This window comes from Neodiprion virginianus, chromosome 4 (assembly GCF_021901495.1).
Source record: "Neodiprion virginianus isolate iyNeoVirg1 chromosome 4, iyNeoVirg1.1, whole genome shotgun sequence".
In the NCBI taxonomy this organism is placed as follows: Eukaryota; Metazoa; Arthropoda; class Insecta; order Hymenoptera; family Diprionidae; genus Neodiprion; species Neodiprion virginianus.
The window spans coordinates 28886845-28912054 of record NC_060880.1 but is presented as its reverse complement, the minus strand read 5'-3'; the positions used below and the strand labels follow the sequence as shown (position 1 = coordinate 28912054).

Here is a 25210-nt window from a genome sequence, read left to right as displayed (position 1 = left end):
GAAATTAAAGTGAGAGACAGGTTTCTCTTCCAATTTGCACAAGCTTCAAAGTGTTGAACTAGATTTCAATAAAATAGGGAAAAATCCAAAATTTATATCGAATGTGCCGGGGAGTTTTCTACGTTTGTCACAGAGCATCACAGTGATCTTACAGAGTACTTAGACGACTGAGAAAGGATTTGTCAGAGCGTGAGCTAATCACGAGCACAAAGGCAAATATTAGAGCGAATCACTCACGTTTGCTCCCGAGAAGGATGCACTTCAGTGATACACAATTACCCAACTCGGCTGTAGGGGGCTGATTCTAATTTACAGCTCTCTGCTTCCTGTCAGGTACTCTGAACCACAAAGAGAATATCTCGCCGGGTAATCACACTTGTACAAATTCTAGCTCCTCTTTCTCCGTTTCCAGTGAAAGAGAGGAAGAGAGAGAGATAGAGAGGCAGCGTTCTCTTTGTTCCTTATCGTAAAACCAGTTACTAATGTGGTGCAAAGTTAATTTCATCTAATCTCGAGGAAAGTTTGGGACTAAGTTGGAAGCGCAAATCGAGCATAAGGATCCTCGGTTCTTAGTCGTTGCGTTCTCTGACTTTCACCTTTCTTCATCAGCCTCTGTCTCATATACTCCCTATTTCTCCCTCTTTCTCTCTCTTTCTTCTCCAATTTTGCCCGCAGCCACTCTCCGTCGTACCAGCCCCTCGGTAGGCATAGAAAACAATTAATTCGTGGCCGAGGGTCGCACCCAGGGTCGACACCATGACACAAGAACAGCCCGGTTCTATCGGTTCGTTTCGTAACGTTACGCTGTAGTTGGTTTGTTTGCCTGTATTGTCACGGATCTGGCATAATAAGAACTCGGTCTTTTACTAGCTTATTCGAAAAACAACCTTCCACCTCTTGCGCACAGAAACAAGAAAAAATGAGTATCGTGGGTTCGATAGGAGTAACAACCCAAAATCAGGTAGTTTTGATTAATTATAATATACGTACGAATAAAGTATACCAGTGCATTACATCGAACAATATTTCCGCAAACCTCGGTTAGAAAAAATCGAAACAACAGCGGATGGCGACGTATTTTGATGTAAAACTCGGCCTTACAGCCATCGCAATTCCCTTTGTCTCTCCCTTTTGTATCCTCTTGTTGAGAATACAAAAATAAGGAGCGAAATTTGAAAGCAAGAAACTACGCGAACCGGTCACCGGAATATTGTATACGAAGCGCCATAATAATACGAGGCTTTTCGGCAAGGATCCGCCTCCCGCCTGGGGAAAATTCGAGGCTTATCTCAAGAGGCCGTGCAGTCAAAGAGATCCTGTAGGAGCGGCCATTGTTCGCGTTGAGATTTAGCGCCGCCTCGGTCCCGTCCTTAGTAATTTACACGCAATCCGGAACGCCGGCTAGTCTTGTGTGGGAAGTAGTAAAGCGGAACAAGTCATCCTAGATCCCCCATGACGTATGGATCGAAGGCTGTTCTATTGCAGCTACCGTATATGCAAGGACGCTGGATGCACTGTACTCTGTGCACTGAGCCGTGAGCCAAGAAGATTTAGTGAGATATCCCTGCACCCCGTGACCCGTCCTCGCGTACCGTTCTGTGAACAGGCCAGCCTTATACGCCGGAATCAAAATTGATATCAACACGGATTCTGATAAATGTGTAGCAGCGGCTTCGGATCGAGATTTGCAGCTTTTGCTATCGTGACATCTTCATATGAGTGTACAAAAACTCAAGCTGATTTAAATTATTCGTACGAAATATATTTACGCAGCCAGGATCGCCACACTGGAGTTTCGTGATGTAACCAAATTCCACTTCAGACGCTCTACAAAAATTGTCAATGTGCCGATTTCACGATTCCAGTACTTTCATCTGTGAAATAGATTTAAAAAAAGATATTTCGATGAAGTATAAATTTACGACTGCCAACTACACCAACGAAAAATGATATCTTAGGGCTCCTGTTTGTTTTACATACGTTTTGGCTACAAACCGTAATTCTTCAATCTGATTATGCGTCCTGTAGAGAGTAATTAGCTTCCCGCGGGCTTGAACCAATTTATTATACCTTGATAACGTTCTCCGTTAGTGTTAGACCAGAACTCGATCCGTGCTAACAATATGCGGCTAAAGGCGACAGAAGTTAGCAGTATTTGTTCCTCTCGCTATTTTCGGAACAAGTTCACGCCCCCTAATTATCGTCGTACGTACATCATCACCAGTTTATCCTCGTAGATCGAGACCACATAAAAAATTTGAAATTAGATACCAGGCCGAGAGATCTGAGGCAAACCTACTCTCTAAATTTCAATCAGTAAAGATTCACTGAATCCCGGTTATAAGTATACCACTGGCAAAAACCAGTGCATATGAACTGACAATTCGATAACTTTCCCCTGATACTTCACTGACTTCCAGAGTATATGTATACACTGATTTTCTTTAGTTATACACTTATAACTGATTCACATTTCGAGAGTCCGTTTGCTGAAAGACTAACAGCTCACCAAACACATTGAGTTGTGTTTTACTTTTTCGATCTTCGCGACAAGTTTATCAATAATTGACTAGGGTTCAGTGATCGCGAAATAAATGCCAGAAGCCAAATGCGCAAGGGATTAGAAGGCGAGGAAGAAAAGGATCCAGCTGTGATAGAAGTCAGATTCCGTCTGTTCAATAATTTAGCGCATGAAATGCATCGAGGCGGGTGCAATATTGCCTCTGGTCGTAAGACAAAGGCTGCAGGCGTCGCGATGGATTCTAATATAAGGAGCCCGAGAGGTCGACGACGCTGGATGGAAAACGAAGGAGTCGACAGAAGCGCGATGGGGGAGATATGCTCGCACCCTCCGCGCAATGAGGAGCGCCACCGCCGTGCCGATATCCTTATTGCTTCAGAACTCTGCCACGGAGGAACCTGAGGAACCTGAGGAACTCGGAGAACCAACCCACCGTGATGAGACCAACGATTGAACCCATATATACATCTGCCTATCGCTGACTTTTCCTCTGAGGGAAAATACTTATGGCCCGGTTAAAATTCTCGCTACTGCATTTCACTACTTCAGCACCTCGAGAATGGAGCATTTATCATACTCAGCTAACATCCGTTACCTTGTTCCTCGCTCATAGACTCTAGTTATAAACAAATGGTCCTACTGAAATCGAAGAATAGTATATTGTGTAACAAGGAAGCAAACTCCCCATCCTTGTTGTACTCAATTTTTTGTATAACAAGAGTATGTCACACACGTTTTCACGAAGCATGAAATTGGGGTTATGGTCGCGTAATGTCAGCTTTGTTTGCGAAAGCGCGTGCGCGCAGTGCAGAAAAGGCTACTTTAAAAGTAAACTTCTAGGAGTGGTGAAAATGGTTTCTTCTGTACTTCGCGCATTCGCATTCGCAGACTAACAATATGACGAGAATGATATAAAGTGAGAAGAAAAGATTTTCGACTGGTAGTGGCCACTTTGACTGAATCTTTTCATTTTTGGTACTTCCTGTTGAGAAATAACGGTGCTGTTAATTTCTTGGGTTTACTGGAATCTCCTTACTAGAGTCTTTGTGTTAGGCGACGTTCTCCAGAAAGTTGAAACAAAGCGATTTCCTTTTCTGCGACGGCTTTACATGTCAGGTTCTCTCTCGACTTTGCACGCTGCAGAACAGACGTCGCTGTGATACAGTATAAGGTGAACTCCGTCTTTTCTTCGTTATCGTAACAAGCATTGGGATACCACGAATAAACTTCTAACTAAATTGAACTTTCTCGTCACGTTATATTTCAAAGTATACGGGAAGCATCTATAGAAATGAATGAGGAAATTCTCCCTACATATATTGTCTACACTGAGCTATAAGCCAGCATAAAATAGTGGTGTAAAGAACAAAATGGCCGGGTGAACTCAGAACGAGATAAAATGGAGCTAAATCAAAGCTGTTGAATATTTTTTTAAATCCCGGTATCGCTATTTCAGCAAGCCGTGCCTGTGCACAATAAAATAATGGTTTAAAATTTGATGAAAAGCAGCACGAACGTTTTTTAAAATTTCAACCGCAAATTGATATGGTTACCGGTTATTACAAATCATTTCGCAAATCTAGTCATTTTTTTTCTAGTCAATTATGTGCTGCTGACAATGTATCGAAACACGTCAGACAATGGTGAAACAATGAATAGTGCTGCTTGTTCATTGCTGCAGAACACCGGCCTTGCACAAGTAAGGCTGATTCCAGTAGTCCGGGTCAACGTCACGCGCAACGTAACGCCCGGAGCTAAGTTTCAAGTATTAATTTCATTTGGCAATGTCACCGGCTCTGACCTGTACTGGCTCCCGGCAAAATTTACCACAATCACGAGGGATCTTTCTCTGTTTAACAGCGACGATCTAACAAATAGACCAACCCACCAGGTATAAATACTCTTTTGTTAAAAATTCGTGTGTTATGACTTTTGATTGATTCTCAATATGTAACTTGAACGGTAATCGGTAATGCTCAACTTTTGACAAAAACTGTTCCTCGAAAAGTGAAGGAAACAAGTCAGAATTAGTTAAACGAACTGATTGTGGTGTAAGCAATTATAATCAAACGTCTGATAAGACTTGAACAACTGTGATAATGAAAAACGTTGTTAATCCGAGCCATGAGTGTCCTAAAATGATTCCAGACTCAAATGAACCTCGTCTCGAAACAATAATCTTGTAAACTCTGTGGCTAAATGAAATGTAAACATTTTTGCGAGTAGCGAAGGATGGGGTTTGGGGAATTGTGAAAAAATTTGAAAAGTTCAACGGCATGTAATTATCGTCAAACAAGTTAAGTTCTGCGTAAAAACATAAATGTATAATCCGTACCGGCAACATCATCAATCATTTGAAAGAATCGGTACAACCAGACTTTCATTTCAACATGCAGGGGATGACTGAGACTGACGCAGAGGAGAACATATCGTATCCCTTCTCTATCGATCAATCTCAACAGCAGGCAGGAAGGATAAAGAACAGACGCATCTCGATGAGAAGTAGGAGCTTATTAATAAAATTAATTAATAATTAAAAAAAGAGGAACAGCAGCACGTGGCGCCATTTGAACTTCTGCTCGACAAGCTCTTCTTCCGCAAAGTAAACACCACTTTCAATTTGTTACTCTAATCCTCATTCAACTCCACAAATTAAATCCGTGTTTAGTCAAGTTTCAATTTCGTTACCGCACTAAATCCACTGGATTTTTCTTCACTTCGTTTTCCTACGCGACGTTGTACAATCACTTGGTGTGTACTCTCGCTTTGAGGTTTCCTATCAAAATCCAACTCATTTTACAACAGGTAGACTCTTGTCGAAGTTTCTCGGCTTTTGATAAAATCACGTTCACATTTGTTCGATGCGTGGCTTACAATTAATCGCCGATGGCAGTGTTGATAATAATTGACAGGTTCATAGGATCGAATACCGAGCTCATTTCCACTGATCAAATTAGAATCTATTCATCTCTTGATCATGTTCAACGAGAGTTTATTCGGGAATGCATTGCTGGAAATTCTGGCCGAGGTTCTAATTAACGTCTGCATCACCCAACGCGTATAACTTTACTCCTTTACGGAATACCATGGACGCGTTTGAGAATCGCATTGCGATAGTTGGAATTCAGGCGAGGAAATTCTCGCGATCACATTCGCAAGACATCTGCACTGACCTTTGCATAAAATGTACTTCAACCTGACGCAGCATCCCGAACTTACGGTGCAGTAACTCGAAACAATCCCCCGTGAGTTTGGTCGTTTGACAAACATGTGTGCGTTTGTGTGTGCGATGCACGTGTAAAGTCGATTATTCAAAAAAGGCGAGTCACCGAGGAGGGGTTCCAGCTGACAGTGAGTTCCACCAGCAGACTGAAGCCGCAGAATTTGTCTCGACAAATTTCCTGGCCCTACCGCGTCAATGCGCGGTTGCTTTAAGTAAGAGGCAGGGTTAGGGCCAAGTGAGGATCACCAAGCGGCCCTGGGTTATATCCAGCTCAAGACTCGAATGTCCGTGAAACTTCCGGATGGTTCCACCGCGTGACGAAGGAACTACCGCGAGACTGGTGAGAAAGTAGCAGCTACTATCTAGAGGGATGCTAATTCAAAGTAAAAGTGGGCCAACCACCTCAGATAATGGAGGGCTGCTGACTTGCCAGCCGCCACCTCAATCTCCAACTCCCCTTTCACACGGATGTTATAACAGCCGGCTCTCTCCCCCCCGAAAAGGGACTTTGGGACTAACAGAGCCTGTCGTCGATTGGCATCCGAGAAGCCGTGCTTCGTTCTTCTCGACTAGTTTTATTTAGTGCGAAAAGCTATACGTACTTATACTTGACCTGAGATGAGAATCGGAGCTTTACCCGCAAAAAGATATGAATAGACCCCTAGAAATATAATCCTTTATACGAACTTTCAAGCAGTCAAATATCATCGATGTCCTACCCTTTGTTGCTTACTGACCAGTTGCACGTTATTGATTTCAGCATCAATTTGTCTCGCATTTAGAGAGGCGTGAGGGTGTATTCCTGGTGTACGAACGTCTGTCGAAGAGCGTCACATGCTGCCGGACGATTGTACCGGAAATTAAAGGGGCAACGAAATCAGCGACCTATGGACCCGCAGCTGGCTGGCGTGGCGGTTGGCTCTGGGCAACTATTTCCGCGGCGTTTAAACATCCTATTAATCTTACACCCGGACAATCTCGCGGTGTTCTCGGAACCCTGAGTAATTTCCGTGTAATGGCGTATTTTTATCTCGATCCGTTCGCGGTATTCGTTTTTCACACTGTTACCGCTACGTGCCGTACCGCTCATTTTCTCTTCTACAGAATGTAAGTACGTAGGTGTGTCGTACGCTAGTTCGGAACGAATGATAATTTGCACTGTACAACGGGGCCTGATAAATGCGTATTCTAAGAGCGACAAAAAATCGGTCGAACTTCGTAGTCAAAAATTCCGTAAACCGTTCCTCGATGGCTAAAATTCATTGCACCAGTGGCAGTAACGAATCGATCCAGTTAACCGATTGCACGTCTATTATAAGTGCCTTCGCCAATAAGCGAGAAGACGCGCAGGAGCTTCGGATTTTGACGGTAATCTATTATTTGCGAGCTCTATTGATTCACCCTAGGTGGTATCAGGGGTTCTCGGAATCCTCTCGTAATCCGCGCTCTCTCTCTTTTAAATGAATTGCCCGACTCGCGAATAGGGTTGCAATTTCGTTTACTATTTTACAAACGCGTGAGATCTGAGATATCGACGGAGTAACCGTAATGCAGACATTTAATCGTTCCGCGGGGTATAAATAGTACAATAAAATATCCGTCGTTGCAACGAATCGAGATCCATGGGAATGCCATTCAGAAAAAGGATCGTAGAGTGTAAGTTCAAGTTGGGGTGTCACTTACCATCCCAAACTATTCTTCTGAATTGCATTGGGCCTTATCAGCTATAATCAATTACTACACCTGCACAGTGACGGAATTTGCATTGTATCTGTTTGCATGGTGTAATGACGGACTTCACTGACAATGGCTGAAAGCGGACAAAGTTATAATAACGAGAGTAAATATAAGGAACCGTGAGGCATACGTTCATCGCTATTAATATCGGAGAAATTGGATGTTCGGTCTTTTCTTCTCGCGATCCTGTTAACCGAATCGAACGAAATTTAATAAAATTGGGCGTTGATTCAATTATTTTTAATGTCATAATTTAAGGGCGTCAGAGCGCGGTGCGGCCTCCACGTCACTCGCCCCCTTCGACATAATAGCTTTTCAATCCGAGGGCTTCATTTAAAACATGTTAATTCTTTCTCGACCGTGCCCTTCTCCCCGGCGTCGCGTCGCTTGGTGCGGTCGACTCGGCTCAGCTTGGCGCACCCGAGCGTAATGAGAGGTGTCACTCACAGCCGGTTCCACTGCTCTCTGCTCTACCGGCCCCTTCGTTCCTCCTCCACCTCCTCCTCCTCCTCCTCTCGACTCTTTTCCTTCCTCCGCTTTATTCCTCCTGCTCACCCTTTTTTCTCGCTCTGTTTCACCTTACACCGAGCGTGAGGGTTGTATTGCTTCCGCCCTACCCTTTATTGCCTGTAGGAATGAAGGATGCGCGATCACTTGTTTCGAGGCAGTACCTCCACCAACGATGCCTTCGTTGCATCAGAAATGCGAAATCCCGTTTGGCATTCGGCCAAGAAAACAAAATCTATTTTTAGGAATTTTCAATTTGGCTCACTACAAGAACCCTCGCCTTGAAGCCGAACCAACTCGAAATAATTAGACGACCAACTTTACGACGATACGCTGCACTTCGGATAATGCAAGACCATGCACTGATGCGCAACCAAATAGAAGCTGCATCCCAGCCAACTCGACATACGACGACTTCACTTCGGGCTCCTGGAACTTGTATCAATGGATTGTTCGACCATCTCCAGTCACGAAATTCGAAGTTACCGCAGTATACGTAAATTTTTAATCCATTCTAGGGGTTCAACCTTTTTTCGTTCAGCCGGAGTATCAGCCAACGACCTTGCGCTGTAAATCAGTGAATTTTGACTGACTTACGTTTGGAGAGTTCAGGGGCATTCCTAGCGCGCCTTTTCAATACCGGGTTACACTCCGACTGCTTGCACTGCATGGTACGTCAAACTTTGATTTTCCTCTCCTGAAATCTGATACCCTCAAGCTAAACTAAACTCCCGAGTAATATCCTATATCCTTAGAGTTTCGAGCTCCTTTATAAATCTCCACATGATCGCTTTCCAAGTTTCAGACAGTTTCGTTCAGTTTCATTTAGTTGTTTAAGCTATTAATGGTCGATATATTTTCGACTAATGTATGTAAGGTGATTACAGCCACATGCAGTATAACAGCGGTAAACGCATAGTCGTGTTTTTGACACGTAATGATGGAAATTCGTCACGCTTAACTGCCTTGTGTAACATGAGAGTGGCAGGTGTTGTCGGAAGTCACAGAGGAACGAACATGGCCGAGGATAGACCAACGTGGATGGGAGATACGCAGCTTTCGATGTGGGAATCGGGCCGAAGGATTAAACAGCGCATGTGGTCCTGTTTCGATCCGTCAACCTTGGGTACCTACACGATATTTGAATACATTCACCTTCACCCTGCAGACGAAGTGCTTATTCAACCGTTGCAGCTTTCACAAATAGCTCACATTTCTGAATATCCGTGGCCAATAATCCACACTTTCGAATGGAATGCTGTATTACTTTTTAGTTCCAGGCACAAAGTGGTTGTTGTCCCAGTTCCGTCTATTCACAAGGATGGTTACGTACCGACAATTTCATTTCAATGAATTCCCCTCAACGAAACTCAGATTTCTGTCACAGGCTAACAGGATTCTAAGCAGAAATAATCCGTCAATGATACTTATAATATATATGATGTACTTGAAATGAATTTGAAACATATACGGCAGCGTCGTATTAAACTTGTTTCAACAACTCTGGAAATTACATTTCTTTATGAATGAAAATATGGTGCTGTGTATGTTATTTGCAATTCAAAAGTACAGATTTTGTACAAGCTTCGTATATGATTTTTTTTCAGCTAATTTTCAGCTGTCCATCATTTTTCACTTGATCTGGACGCGATAGGAGCTGCAGAAGTTATTAACGAATAACATTTTCTCAACCATTTTCATCCATTGCAGTACCACGCCTTGTTAATAACAGAACTTGAAAGTTTTATGATTTCAGAAATCTCCTCGACACGTACCATTCATCAGCTGAGACCCGCGGTCGTTAAAAACTCGGAGAATGAACGATGTCGAGGTTCAGCTGCTATCTGGCAAAAACGGATTGCAGCCCTGACGCGGGCCATTCAACGTCATATAAATTCTATACATTCTACCATAATTCCTACCCCTATTTTCATCCTTTCTATCCAGATTGTGGTTTTGGTTCAAAGGAACATCCCGGGATCCCCGACAAGTTCCAGTGCGCCGAAAGGGTAGTGAAGTAGATGCTTCCCCGCGGCCACGTTCTCTTTAAACAAAACGCGACCGCTAAGCTCTAAGTCCGTGCGGCTCGGGCTGCGGCACGGACTCTGCAGCCGTTTGACGGTCACGTGGCCTCAGGATTGCGGGCAGGATTAGAGCGCATAAAAAATCATATCATCGCGGCTTGGCTGGCTGAGACTGCCGTTTTCCATCTGGGGTGAGGAGGAGGCATGGGTGTGGGAAATTGGCGGATACGCCCTGCCCTCAGTCTGGTTTCCACATGTCGCCGCTCGCCTAGGGGAGATCGCGTGACGTTGACGTCAACAGCGGGACGTAATCCGCATACTTCACACTTCCGAAGTATGTAACTCGACTCGCCTTGTCGCAGAAACGAAATTGCAGGTTTGAATTTGTTTGGAAATTTTTTAAATCGTTACGTGATGATCTACAAAAATGTTTGAATTTCACCATGAAAGTCCTTGCTCCTTTTGAAATATTTTTTTTGTTTTTATACACCACGTAATTTCATCCCAATTGCAACATTTTTACAGAATTTCGATGAGGATTGGTAACACCGATTCATAAACAGACTGATTGGAGACGAAGTGAAGAAATAGCGAGGATAAACTTGACGCAATGCAACGCGGTTACATTGAAGTGTTGCGCCCAAGTCCTCGAGGTATAAGGTAAATGCAATTTCGAGAAGATGTTTACACTACCGCGGAGAAATTTATTGTACGGGTTTCTCGTTTACCCTCCGATACCAGTTCACTGCAGAAATTGCCTTGTCAATATCCAACCACGATCTAAGTTTCCTCGCCTTTAAGGGAGTGAAATCGGTTTTGAGTATACCGAGGTAAGCAAAGTGGCTTGATACTACCAAAATATATTCAATCCACCCCATTTTCTTATTTTCCGAAGAAAGAAGAAAAAAAAATCTCAAGCGAGATCTGACTTCGATTGCCTCTATCCGGATCAAGAATACTCGCCGTCTCTCGATTTTATCAAACCCTAACGTGGCGAAGTCGCGTATATATATATATATATATATATATATTTGGACGGGGTGCTAAACTCACATAATGAACTTTTCGCCCGGGTTTCATTTCCCGACTGAATCGTGTTACTTATATAGTGCGTTATTTAAAGTAAAACGATGGCAGCATAAATCAGGGGTAAAAAGCCAATGGATTTCAATTCTGGATACACGCGGAGCGTGCGAATGTTTAATATGCTGCGGTAATAGGCAGTAAGGCGTAAGGCGGGGGCCAGTGGGCGGTTTAGAGGGCGTCGGAACCAGCCATGATTCGAAAGGGAAAAAGAACCCTTGCGCCATAAGTCACTGCGGTCCTGTCCTTCGTGCCTTACGTTGTACCGCGCGTCGTGTGAAATGAGCAATTTTAACGGCACTTAGCGGGGCACCAATGGACGGGGGTGCCAGCTTTTGACCGGCCTGAAAAAGCCGTACGGCTTTCTATCGGTTGCAATGCGTTACCGGGTAGAATGGGTTTGGCCGGGAGCAGATCGGTAGAAAGAGAGTCTCAATTCCGAGAAAGGCACTAAATTTGATTAGCTTAGCGTCGGGGACTTGCAGCAGAACGGAAGGCAGAGAAAGTAGAGAAGGAGATGCAGAGAGAAACAGAGAGAGAGAAAGAGAGAGAGACTGAATCCTACGATTTACGTTTTCTCGCAAGGCCAAGAAAACGATGGCGGGTGTATTATTGATTCCAAAGAACGAGGAAAACCTTTCGTCGACTAAGCTTTTGAGGGAAACGTCGGGGTAGAGAGGAGAAAAGGAGAAGAGGAAGAGGAAGAAGAAGAAGAAAAACCCAGATCTCGCAGTTTTATCGTCGAATTTCTCACCCGACGATCGTGATATTCGAATTATATTCGTCCGTTCGCGGTGATAAAAATGAAAAAGTGGGGAATAAAACAACTCTACTCAGTCACTTGAAATTTTAGGTTTGATTATAGCGGAGTAGGCTTGCGAGGGTGGAAAAAGGGGATGAATAATTACTGGAAAGCCGGCAACCGGCGAGTGAGGAAGTTGCCATCAATAATATTTTACGTGTCGTGAATCCGACTGTATACACTTATATTTCACACAAACACCGTGCACGCAGAAACCGGGAAACCCACCGCGTGTAATGGAGATGGAGGTGGAAAGAGATCGTGGAGAAAAATTAGCAAGCGAGAGAAATGAATTATTTATACCGCTAATACGTTGACCGACGAAAAGCTACGTCAAAGCTTCTTTCTTATTGTTGAGCTGAATCTGTGGTTAAATCACCCTTCGTGATTTCCTGTTCCGCGGTTCAAAATACATCACTTTGATTAGTTTCATGTAAAATCAAATAATTAGTGAATCAATTTCTCATTGGAATGAGCAATAAACGAAGTATCAACACCCCATATAATTGGGCTGATTGGCAATTACGAATTTATACCGTTAAACCCACACAGCACTCAATAAGGCTTGTATGTGGAAATGCCATTCTTACTTTTCGCGCGAATACATGAATCGACACACGTTTTCTCGGTAGAAAAATTTGATGAACGAACATATTTTGAAACTTGGTTAAAACTATTTTCCAACTATTTAGCTCGAAAAATTTTGCTTGAATAACGACATAAATTCAAATAGATTGCTTGCTTGCGAAAATTTTGATCTACCAACGAGTTGGTTAATAAAAAACTATTCAAGTAATAAAACTATGAAAACGTCAACTAATTTCGTGACACATAGAACGTTAATATTAGAAAGTACTAGTTTTCAACCATGAACCACGGGGATTTTAAATTATCACGAGACTAAAATATCCCAGGTATTTGTATTTCAGAACTTCTCATTCGGCACGTAGAGCTTAAACATGAAAAACTATACTCAAATTCGTTCGTTGAATGAATTTTCCTCCGCAAGCTCGACGTCATTAGAGACGAAATTTTTTTATTACCTCGACTTTATCCCTGAGGGAATTGGATTGCAATTACTTACATGCGCTTTCAAATAAAACGTGTTTAAATAACGATGGACAAGCGTGACAGTTGCGGCGAAGGGGACGAACGGCTTATCGAGCAGTTGACGTACGGCTTTGGATTCTCATCCACGCGACTTGAGTCAATATTTGCATCGCTAATGATTTATTTCGCAGAGGCCGCCGTTTGTATGACTAAGTTATTACCTATGGTGTGATGCTAAAAGTCTACCGTTCGTAGGCCTCGTGGCTGCGCGCCCCACTCGCGTCCAACCCCTACATCGTCCGTAAAATGAGCCTGAACGCACGAGCTAATACCTTGATTTACGCGGAATCATTTTCTCGATGGACCGACCCTCCTAACACCATTAAACGCTGGCGACGGAGCTAATAAACCAAGACCAAACTGGGACTTGTAACACTTATTTATTTCATCCCTTATCGGACGGAAGAAAAATCCTATTTCTGGAAAAACGCTTCGTCAATTTTTATTTCACTCTAAGCTCTCTAAAACTTGCGCAAATGATGAGGATTAGTTTGATTTTTATTTTTTAGACAATTTCTCCAGAGGTTCCGAAGCATTAAGACAGAGAAGTTTTTTCAAACGCAGTGGTTTCAACTAATTATATTTCTCATATTTATACATATTCTACTTTTATGTACTAGCTTGTCATTTTAAAACGCAATGGAGTCGAAGAATACTATATGACTTGATTGACCAGAAGGTTATTCGGTATTCGCAATCATATTATATTATTGATACCTTTTCTTTTGCTTTTTTTTTTTTTTTTTAGTTCCACAAACTTACCTATGATACTCATTCGTTCATTGCAATTTATTCAAGACCAAAGGCATCGAAATCCTTTATTACATTATTCGTTTCTGTTTATGCATTGAATACACGATCAAAAATATACGCCACTTGCCGAACTTAGCTGCGTGCATAAAAGTATACCAACAGGCGGAAACGATCGCATTATATTGTGACACCGTATACTTGAATACGCCTGCGCAACGCAACCGGTCGCATCATTTGATCACCGTACGTTTTCAGAAAAGTGTAGAAGAATGCATGTTGATAAATTCTTTGATCAAATTATTATTCAATGGTGGGTGGATACCATCATAAATCCAAGCGACTCTATGACCCTAAGCTCCCAGAATTTTAATAACGTCATATCAAATAATCCAGGTTTGATTAAAACGCGTTTACCCTAATCCAGAATGATTGTCAGCTTTAAGCGCATGATTTTAGGGCAACCGCTAGAGTGCATGTTGAAATCGTAAGACAGTAACGAATGGGATTATTTTCAACCAAGGAAGTGTAATCTAGGAAATGAAACTCCCCGGCCAAGTACATATATATATATTATATATTATATATATGTATATATGCATATAGACATCTATATACTACAACGGGGGGGGATGCAGGATGTGAGTCACCCCTCAAATGTATTATATGACTTTGATTAAATCGTAACCACGGCAAACAAACTACTGCAGCTCGGCGATAATATCACCACAGTGCAGACGGCAGACCGCGAGGATATTGGGTGGGCTGACCGTTATGCAAATGGTAGTTTATAGATGTTGAGCTCAGAGCCGGGGTTCCGCCTTGGCAAACCCACTCTGGCCATATTCCGACGTAACCGCAACCCTACTGCCTCATATGAATATTTGATTGATACTTTTCGATTTATCTCGGTTTGCCGGGCTTATCAAACGCGTTTTATTAGCTCGAACCTTCCAGATGTTCTCGAGCTGCTCAATTACGACTATTCGTTAACTTTCGTAATAAAAGTTTCAAATCGCACGCATCAACGTTTGACATACTCGTTTTATCTGATTCCGAAAGAACTGAAATTCCACAGCTCTTGACCTACGTGAAGTTTGAATAAATCGATCGATGAAAAACTTTTTTTTACGTAAGTGATAAGAGACATAAGCTTACGCAGCATTTTGTTTCAATCGCACTCGTATTAATTCCTTGAAAATCATATCTGTACCGAAGTTTTCACTTCTAATATGCAATCGCTACTTATCTAGAATAAATGGCCCTCCGAATATTATCGGAGTAAGTAAATTCGACGCATACTTGTTATCCGCCATTAAGGTACAAAGAACAGCAGTACGAAGTCCGTTGTACTTCGAAGAGCGAAATAGGTTAGAAGAATACACGTATGTCAACTTTTCCGTCATAGAGAGGAACGTAAATATATTTCGGTACACGAGGGTTATACTTTATATACGTGGATCGGTACATGGATGGGTATAACACGGAGTCTGCAGAGGGTGCCCGAAGTGTCTCCCGATCTTGCTTTAGCATGTCACTTTGTCCCTCCTGCGGTGGAGACAGAAATAGAGAACCAAGAGCTGGCGCTCCGAGGACGAACAGGACCAATCTAACAAATTACCCATCCGCTCGCCCCCTCGCCGCCAAGCCATTCACCTAACTTCCTCGTTTTCGTCCTTGTACGTCCCTGCACCAAGTTCCGTTTGTCTCTTTCTCCAGGTCTCTCCATTTCTCTTTTCATCCCGCCGTGTCTACGTCAGACGAAGAGCTTCGAGCTGCTTACACGTTCGACACCAATGCGATCGGAACTAATGCTTTAAAATAGAATTATAGACCGAGATTAGATTCACATGAATTATTTCGATGGTTTCCCTATCTCTCCTACTCCATTTTGCTAGTCAGTACGAGAAATACATTTTGGTTGAGACTGCCGTTTGAAAAACGTTTTAATTTGTATGCGAAAGCAGATTTTGTTTGTATGGTTTACTTTCAGCTTTGATGTTGAAAATTGACTTTTCAATAAATGGCGATAACAAGGTTATATGCTGGCTGGAAAATTCTTTCGAATAAATTCATTGAACGATTTATGAATCGAATTCCTATGGTAAAGTGATCCATCTATCCTAAATTTTACTCATTGTCAATTTCAAAGTGATTTGAAGTTTAAGTAACTTTAAGTGAAGTAATATTCTCGCGTTAGCCTGCCGTCCTCTATTGTCGCTTGTAGAGTAACATCGGATTTAATACCTCTTGATACCGGTACATGTTCCTTCTTTAAGATAGTGTGGTTCAGTTGTCGGCCAACATTCTCGTATTTCGTTGGCGCCATTTGCTGCATCTAAAATCGTATAAGCTGTAAACACTGAACCTCGTCTTCCGTCGTGGAATATTCAGTCAGTATATTTTTATAGTTTGAAAACAGAATGACAAATCTTATAGCTCTGGTAACCAAGCAATTTCACTGATACCACATTTAACGAGTATGGCACGGACTATCTCCGGAGATGCCTCAAACCGCCTCCACTATCATGTCTGAGCCTTTATCACCAGTCGAGAAAATTCTCGTTTGTGGAAGTGAAATGAAAGGTGGAAGTTCCTCCCGTCGAACACACGTCCAACCGAGAGGCCGTGTACCTACTCCAGATAAGCAAACCTATTAAGCGTTATGATAAGAAACGCGAATGTGGGGGTTGTTTTTTTTTTTTTTTATCCGTTTACCTTAACCATCGGCAGGAATTGGATTTTAAACTGGTCCAAATTCCTTGGGCTGCGGTAAAAAATCAGTCTATTGCGCTTCGATTACTTTGACAAACTGAGGAGTAAACCAAGCTGAATTAAATTACGAAATTCGACCAACTATGAAACAAATTATGGAATAAAACTTTTTGCGTTTTTCGTCGTTGGAGAAGCAGTGTAATTTTCACATACAACAAACAGCGAACAATAACGTATGTGAAGTTTTAAGGGAATAAATTGACAAAAAATATTTCTGTTTCTCCTTCCAGCTGTGTGTTCGGTAGAATTTTGATAATCTCTGTTAATCCTCGAGAGTATCATATATACGATCAAAATTATCAATCGTAAACAATTGCGATTGTACACAACCATTTACAGATCCTCGCTGAAACTCAGTAATACAACAGCTGTTATATCAATAACTGTATAGAACAAGTGATTCACGAATCCGCTATTAACCCTCATTCGAAACGCGCGTTCAATTGCAATATCGCCAATCGATATACAGCTCGTAGTGGATGATATTCTCTCTGTATTTTTATGAAGTGCTAATAAAAAAAAAGAATGAGACAGCGAGAAGAACAACAGCTGTAGCTTTATTTGAACGCAATTGGGCTCGCGGAATCCGCGCGTAGCACGGAATGAATATTAAAGTGATATTTTATTCCGCCAGTGAATAACCCATGGCTGATGTCCGTTTTGTACACCATACACCTGCGTCCACAAGCGCACCGAGTGTTTTTCCGAGATAAACAATACCGGGTTTCGTACCGAAGCATGCGTACCCGCCTCCCTTTTCCATGCAGGTGAATAATATATACCTAACGCGTGTACGCAGAAACGGGTGCGCATATAAAAGCCATACGGGGTTCCGGATCCGGTTGTGTGTAGTACGACTTTTTCAACCCCCCGCGTATCGCCTCTTTTTTCTACACTTCTTTATAAATTATTTCTATATTATTTTTTACTTATTTGCAAGTTACTCTTTTTTCTTCTCTCGTTCTGCTTCGCTCTGTTATGTTCCGCATTTTTTTCTTTTCTTTCTTTTTTTTTTTTTTTATTCTTTATCACCAGCGTTTTTACCGCACGCTCAAGCGGATTCGCGGGTAAAAAATTCGCACGTCAGAGTAAGCCGATAGAATTATACACAGGGTGGGCCAAAAAAATTCGACCGATTTGAAATGCGAAATAAAATCCGAGAACGCGTTGACCGATTTTCGAAAATTTTATGTTACTTGAAACTAGAAGAATGACTCTTTCATGTCGCGTTTAAAAATTTGAAAAAAAAATTAAAATTTGTAACAAATATTGGAGGGAACAATCACTATTTTCTTAATTTTACAACGATTTTTAAGGATTCTTTGCCACGACTGAAAATATGATGCTCTAGGTGATTCGCCAATATGAAAAAAGGCAGTCGTAACGTCACCTCGAAAAATCAAAAATGCTCGTTATATCTGCCTGGTGTTGGGTGGTTCGTCGTTGGCTGAATCAACTTTGATCAAGTTCTCGACATCATTTACAACCGACTTTTTTGATAGTGGACTCTCTTGACAATGGTTCCTAAAAACAGGAATTTAATTATGAAGCGCACGTTTTGATTCTAATTTCGCAAGAAACGTTTCATGTCATGTGAATAGAATCTTGGAGAATTTCTAAAATGTAAGAATCAATCTTCGAATCACAATTTAAGAAGGAACTTAAGTTGAACATTCTTTAAATTTAATTTTCTTCTCAGTCTCCCAGCAAAGTTTTTAAAACCTATTTTTCAACAGCGTGTATCTCACCAGCAATAAAGAATTATCAGGTTTTCAAACGCGAAATGAAAGCTTCGTTCTTTTACTTTCGAGAGAAAAAGTTTTTGAAAATCGGACAAAACTTTTGGATTTTATTCACGTTTATGATCGGTTCCGTTTTTTTATTTGTTTATTTATTTACTTTTTTTTTTTTTTTTTTGGCCACCCTGTATATATATTCATCTCGTTTTGATCTCGCTACAGAGCACACACGCCGCCTCGGTATATTGCTGTTTCCGATAAGGTAATATTTGTGCCGATAAACTTTCGGAACCGGGCGAGTTTGCCCGGTAACTACTCAAATAGGGCCGGAATGTTATGCAAATCTACGATCATATCCGGTTCGCCTTGATTACACGAGCAGGCAGCCCTGCCATTTTTTTATTCACAGTTTTATCTCCGGCTTTCGGGTGGCTATTTTTTATCATATTCTGCAGATTTCCGTCAGTTATTTCGCAGTTCGTATATTTTTCTGCCCGTGTCCGATATGCACCGTAGTATTTTATTCCTCTCGTATACCGACCGATGCGACAAGTGTTAAAAAGTTTCCCCTGCCCAGTAAACGTTGGCGTATGTCCCGAAAGCGCGGATTCACTCGGGATACGCGAGCGGCGGGAAAAGCAGGGTGGTAAAAAGCGCGATTACAATTCATAAATTAGGGAATAAAAATCGCCGGGCGATTTATCCTTGACTCGCTAAAAAGCTGGTGAGGAGGGAATTATGTTGAAAATTCGCGGCAGTTGCGCTGATGGCAAGGTGAGTGAGCTTTTTTTGCTGATAAAAATAATAACAATTTCAAATATACGTTGGAACAGTATCGAAGCATATAATATTCACTCATGCAGGCATATAACGATACTGCAAGGAACTCACGCGGAAAGCCGTTTCGCTGCCGACAACGCGGATACTTTACAAACCGCCTGATTCACATTCTGACGTTTCGTAATTATAATGACGTTCACCTCATTCGTTGTACGAACACAAACCGTTAATTTTACAGTAGTTGAGAGCAGTAAACAACGTAAAATTCGTTCAGATTTACTGAAAACTCTGCTTCGGCTGCAGTGAACGAACAACTTTTTAAAAATATTTAGTCGTCGTCTCGTTATTTTTAGTCGAGCAAAAATGGCCTGTCCGATGGAGAATTTGACTTCTGCGGGTCGCACGAATCAATTTTCTGGTTGCAGCTGCAAAACTTATCTTCATTTCATGTCCCAGAACTGTATTATTCTGTTACAGTAAAAAATCTAAATAATGAAGAACTGTACGTTAAGCACATCCAGAGATATTTCTGTCCGTGCAGTTTGTTAATTTTTCCCATGCATGTGTTACTGGGTCGAAAACTTCACCCCTCCATGTGTTAAAAAAATGATTGGTAAAAAATCGTAATCTCAACGCTCCCGCTCATCAACGCCCTGAAACAGGGGTCCTCGCGTAAACACAGGAAATCGTCGCGAGGCGTTAAAAGGGGGACACGTCGCTGGGAGACTGAGGGCGAGGCAAAATTATGAACCCTCATTGAGGACGCTGACAGGCAAGGGTGTAGTTCGTTAACGTAGAATGTCAACGCCACCTGTTGGCGAACAGCCATTTACGTTTGTATCTGCGTGTCCGTTCGTCAGTCTGTATTTAAGTACGTGTCACTTATTACAAGATTGGCTTTCCCTCCTTCGTCATTGCCGACTGCGTGTAAACTAACGTGTGTATCTTGCGAATGTACGTGATAAATTACGATACAAGTCTTTTTTATATCAAAACTAAAGCGAATCGCATACCTCTGATGAAACCTCTGATGTCACACGTTGAATTTTGTCGAACTTTCAATCTTGATTCAATACCAGGCTATTTATCTCGATGAATATATTCTACTACTACAAATGCAATGGGGTTCTGAGTCCAAAAACGTTTTAGAGGAAATTGGAAATATTTACATGAAACTGACCAGTGTTATTTCTAGAGTAAAAAATTGTTTTCTCCCCATTAGTAAATCTGCAGCTGCGAGTAGAGTATCATATATGGCATCAGAGCAAACTGTTCTTCTCTCGTTAGCGGATTTTAATTGGAACGTGCAGTTACGCTACGAGAGCAATTGCAGAGTTTTCAAAAAATTCAGATATTTTTAAATGTTCCGAGTCTTTCTCACTGCCTATCCGGGGTGATTTAATTGGTTGTTAATTGAGCCCAGTATTAGTCCAACGGCTGTTACTATGACCACATCGTATTCAATGATGATTTCGATGCAGTCGACAAACCTGCTCAACAAAAGCGAAAAGACAAAAGGGTACTTAAATAATACTGTGGCTTTAAAACTAGAACAGAAGTATTTTAGAAGAACTAAACTTAAATTGGAGATATTTTTTTCAATTCCGTTAGTGCCGTTTTGTAAAAATTTATCAAAATGCCGGATCCTCGTTACATACAATTAAAAAAATAAATCGTTCGTATCAGGCCTTACTTTTTGGAAAAGAAAAAATTGGAAGACAATTATTATTCGCATTCCAAGTTACGAAGTATAATCACGTCATGAGTCATAATTAAACGCAGAAAATTATTACTCAAGTGCATCGCATGTGTCCCGACGGTATAAGATAAGCTTAGAAATTAGAAGTAATATAGAATAATTTCGTTTGCGAATAAAAAATATCTGAAACTAATATTTTGACTTTGTAGATACAGCGCGTGTAGAATGTAGATATATCCATTCATATACGTAAACTGGGTTAACATATGGCGGTAATAACGGTACGTACCTGTTACGGATGAGGAATTTCTAATTAAACTCGAAGCATGTAAAACGCTAGTTTTCCGCCGGTGCATGTACAAGAATGCATCGATATGACGTATATTGAAAGAATAAAATAGTGAAAAATGAAACGACACAGAGAGAAAAACCCGACCTCGTAGCAGCTGGCCATAATTAATCGAACCAATACCTTAAAATGTTATAATTTTCGCAACGCTAATTGGTTTTCGAAAGCCCCCGTTCATTTTCACTCCTATTTCAACCCCACCTTCTGTACTTCCGGTTATTTCTTTTACCCTGTTTTATTTCCGCAATACGTACAATCGAACGTCGCGGTTACATAAATTCAGCGCGTTACACTTCCCCGCCTTTTTCAAGAATTACACTTTTGACGAAGCTTGCTCAGTAAAAAATCCTCCATGATATAACATAAACCTAACCAGGAAAATTCGAATTTTGAGCTTTGAGGCCTGGGCTTAACGCCTCGTATTGCACGTCCGCAAGTAACCGAGTAAAAGAAATTGCGTAAAACGCACGGCTCGAATGGCATTTTGATTTGACGGGGGTATCAGAAACATGATTTCCTGTACGAGATGAACCTGTGCGAAAGTTAATCTGTAATTTTTGCGAAATCTTGATCAAACCGGCGCCGCAAAATAACGGTAGTTTTTGCCAATGCGACTTACGTGCCTCGGTGCATTGGACAGCAACTCAATTTGTCGTAGCGTCATATCCCACAGACGCCTCCATTATGTCCCGAAAATTATAGCTGCGTAGCTGGAAACTTCGTACCGCTTTCACGTCTTTGTGAAAATCTGATAGCCAGGGGTGAATTACGTTCGATAATAGATTCCCCCGCAGCTACTCTCGCTCATCAGGCTGTGACACACGTGCTTCCAACGATGTGGCAACGATGAAATCAGCTAGTGACTAACCAAACTTCCAAATAATAATAATAATAAATAAAAAATACGTCGCCCGGTTGAACGCGTGATTACTAATTTTATGAAATTACTGAACTTGTATATTCGTGCACTCATTGGTGTATGTGTTTAGTTGGCATTGTATTATACCTGTTCAGTTATTACAAATCCAATAGTTGACAATTTATGGCGAATTATTACCGGCCGCAAAACGAAGTGAGTTAAAATTTGAAAAAAAATTGAAAAGAAAAAGAAATGAAATTCACGAAGTTTTCTTTTTCAAACGTTGCGCGATTTCGAAACGACAATCTAAAATTTTTTTACGTTCATTGATATCCTATTATCGTATATAATTAAATCAAACAATCATCTTTAATAATAGAATTCAAAAAAGTTAATCACGCAAATGAAGAACCAAAATTTCAGCTTAAGAATTTGAAAATCGCAATCTTGGGTGTTTGCACGGTAAACCACATCCATTACCATACTCGTACACAACTCAAACTGGTATCTAATACCCTGGGGTGAATTTGAGCTAACCTGTAAGAAGTGCCGAGGTAACGTGCGTATTTTCATTATAATAAAAAGAACGGTTTTCCGCTTTCACAAGATGTTTTCCTTAGCTCCGACTCTCTCTTCTCATATCTCTTCATTTTTTGTACTTTTGCCTCCCTTCTCTTTCTTCATTTAATACATTTAAGAGATATTCACCGACCTTTGCATCGCCTATACTCACTCACATCGTAGTCTTGGGATCGGCTAAGAAATAAAGTATCGCCTGCGAAGGAAAACCACAAAAAACTACTCACGCCGAAGAAATATAAAATCTTAACAACCGCCGGTATATACGTATATGTACGTATTCCCAGGGACGAAGAGTTTATTTTTTATTTAAATCATTTTTCAGCAGGCTTACGCGGCTCTCACGTTCTCTTGAAAGTAGAAAAAGAAAAAAATAGGTATAAAAAAAAAGTAATTCTGTACGGCTGTCTGGAGAAAGATCGCATGCTTCTGCGGATCGTCTGCGGCACGAAACGAGGAGAATTTTAACTCGTCAAAACAGGTCTAGCGTAGTATGCTTAAACTTATCGTGGATATTGTTTTTGGTCCGCGTCTAGAGGTGTGAAGGTAAAAATTTGGCCAGCAATTACAGTCCCGTGACGAACAATAAACGCGCATCACTCACGCCGATGATGTGCAATCAAAAGTGGCGAACGCTCGACTGGCTGGAGGAAAATGATAACTCGGACGGGAGAGAAGAGCCCAACCTGTTGGTGGACATGTATCAAACGGCAGGACGTGTCAAGGACACTCGGTAGTCGGTTCGTACGTAAATCAGTTGAAGTATGCTAGAGCGACCAGGAAGGATGGCAGAGGGTTGAGGGGCGAGACGCTGCTCCTCTTCACGCCATCCTGCGGCGTTGCAACGCGGTCCATTAAGTCATCTTGAAGTAGCGCTGGCTTGCTTACTCGATCACTTTCTCCGTCTCATTTTCGCTTCCTCGCCATTTGTCTCCCTGTCTCCGGAAGCGTCGCCACGCGGTGAACTCGACAAACTCTTCGCTAAATTCCAACCCGTTCCCATTATGGTGACGGAATTTTTTTCCACCCTCTTTTTCTCCTTCTATTTTTCAGTTCCCCCTATTTTACGATCGAAATTATAGGTCGGTGCACTGGTGGAAATATTCAACCTGTATGTAGTCTCGATCTCAATTTCTGACAGAAAAAAAAGGAATGATTATACTTTTTCAAGCGGCCAAAATTTCCGCTTCTCTTGCCAGCCGCGCTGCGGGGAAAGGATGTTGCTATCATTAGGGCAGCACAGAAGCTCAGGCCATGATTGACTTTATTAAGCTTATCGAGACAGTGACAGTGACGAATAGACTATCAGTCTTCTCTTTTAACTGGTATTAATACCTACGTTGATATAAACAGGAAGCGAGCCGTTGATGGATACTTTTGATTCACTCGTTGTAAGCATTGCGAGGTGTTGTTAATCTCAGAATGAAAAAAGATAAAGATTCATCGCACATATATTTATAAAGATAGAGACTGAGTTTTTATACCTTGGAATGGAAATGAAATGAAAGAAATATTGACATGAGAAGCAAAGATTTAAAACAGGACGGTTGATAAAATAAATCGTATTTGGCCAATCCTAAAAATCTGAATTTTCGAATGCAACGTTCGTTACTAACATTGGAAGAAATGTAGCATAATTTGGATCAAAAGGATAAGGACGATCCTGGATTAATTTCATTACTATATATATTTAACGATCGTTATTACAGTATTCGGTGTAAATAAGCGTAATAAATTATTAAATCCATTATATCGATTGAAATTCAACCATGTGAATTTTTTATTCTAGTTAACAGTAATCGTGAAACAGTTCTTTCAACATAGGTGAAATAGCGTACAATCTATCTTATCAAGCATTAGTTTGAGTTGAGTCTTACACCTGACATTTAAAAAAATTGTGACAGAACTTCAGTAATATTTTACGTAGCTCAAGGTGACAATTTTATCGACATAACCTGTTCCAAGATCACCATCATTTTTATTACCTAAGTGTGTTGAATATGTACAAATATACAAATTTCTGAACAATTGAGAGTACAGGATTTCACATTGTACAAAGCAAAAGAATCTTCTCGATAATAACAAGAATGACGGTACTATTAATGATAATAATAATAATCATAATAATAATAATAATGTTAATAATAATAATAATCAGTCGAGGTTTTGGGCGTTGTCTGCTTATATATTTCGTTGTGGACGAGATCGGGATTAAAATCTGGAAGAAAAGAAAGAAACAGAAGTGGTTAAAGTAAAATACCAAAATTAAGAACATTAGAATAATATAAACAAGTCAAGGTTTATAAGTCATAAGACCGACATTGCTCACAGAAATAAGGCATATGTAATAATAAGTTTTTCGTGAGGACTTAACAGCTGAATTATAACGATAATCTTATTAATAATGATAATCATAGTAATAAAAATAATGATAATGTCATCTGAACAAGCTTCAGAACGTAACACAATCAAATTCCAAAGTTGATTACTTCCGAAATGGAACATTAATTTTTTCATCAGTATGAATAGCTCATTCATTCAGTGTCGATCTGCCAAAAGCAGAGACGTGAATTGCTGAGATTTCGGTGAAATGTATAAATACTGGAATGCTAAAAATCGGTTTGCTATTCGTTCGCAAAGCGGGATAATGAATTCTCAAGCGTATGCAGGAAG

General features: G+C 41.0%; 1 protein-coding gene across 2 annotated transcripts in view; it reads right to left on the bottom strand.

Moving 5' to 3' along the window:
* LOC124302496 (toll-like receptor 6) overlaps positions 1 to 25210 on the bottom strand; it is a 98100-nt gene that overhangs the window by 50292 nt on the left and 22598 nt on the right. Inside the window, exon 2 of one of the 2 annotated variants that reach the window (XM_046758730.1) lies at positions 24294 to 24755. The exons of the other annotated variant lie outside the window; for it this stretch is intronic. The gene's annotated coding sequence lies outside the window, so the exon portion shown is untranslated. Of the gene's footprint in view, positions 1 to 24293; positions 24756 to 25210 lie in introns of those variants that run through there. 2 annotated transcript variants of the gene reach the window in all.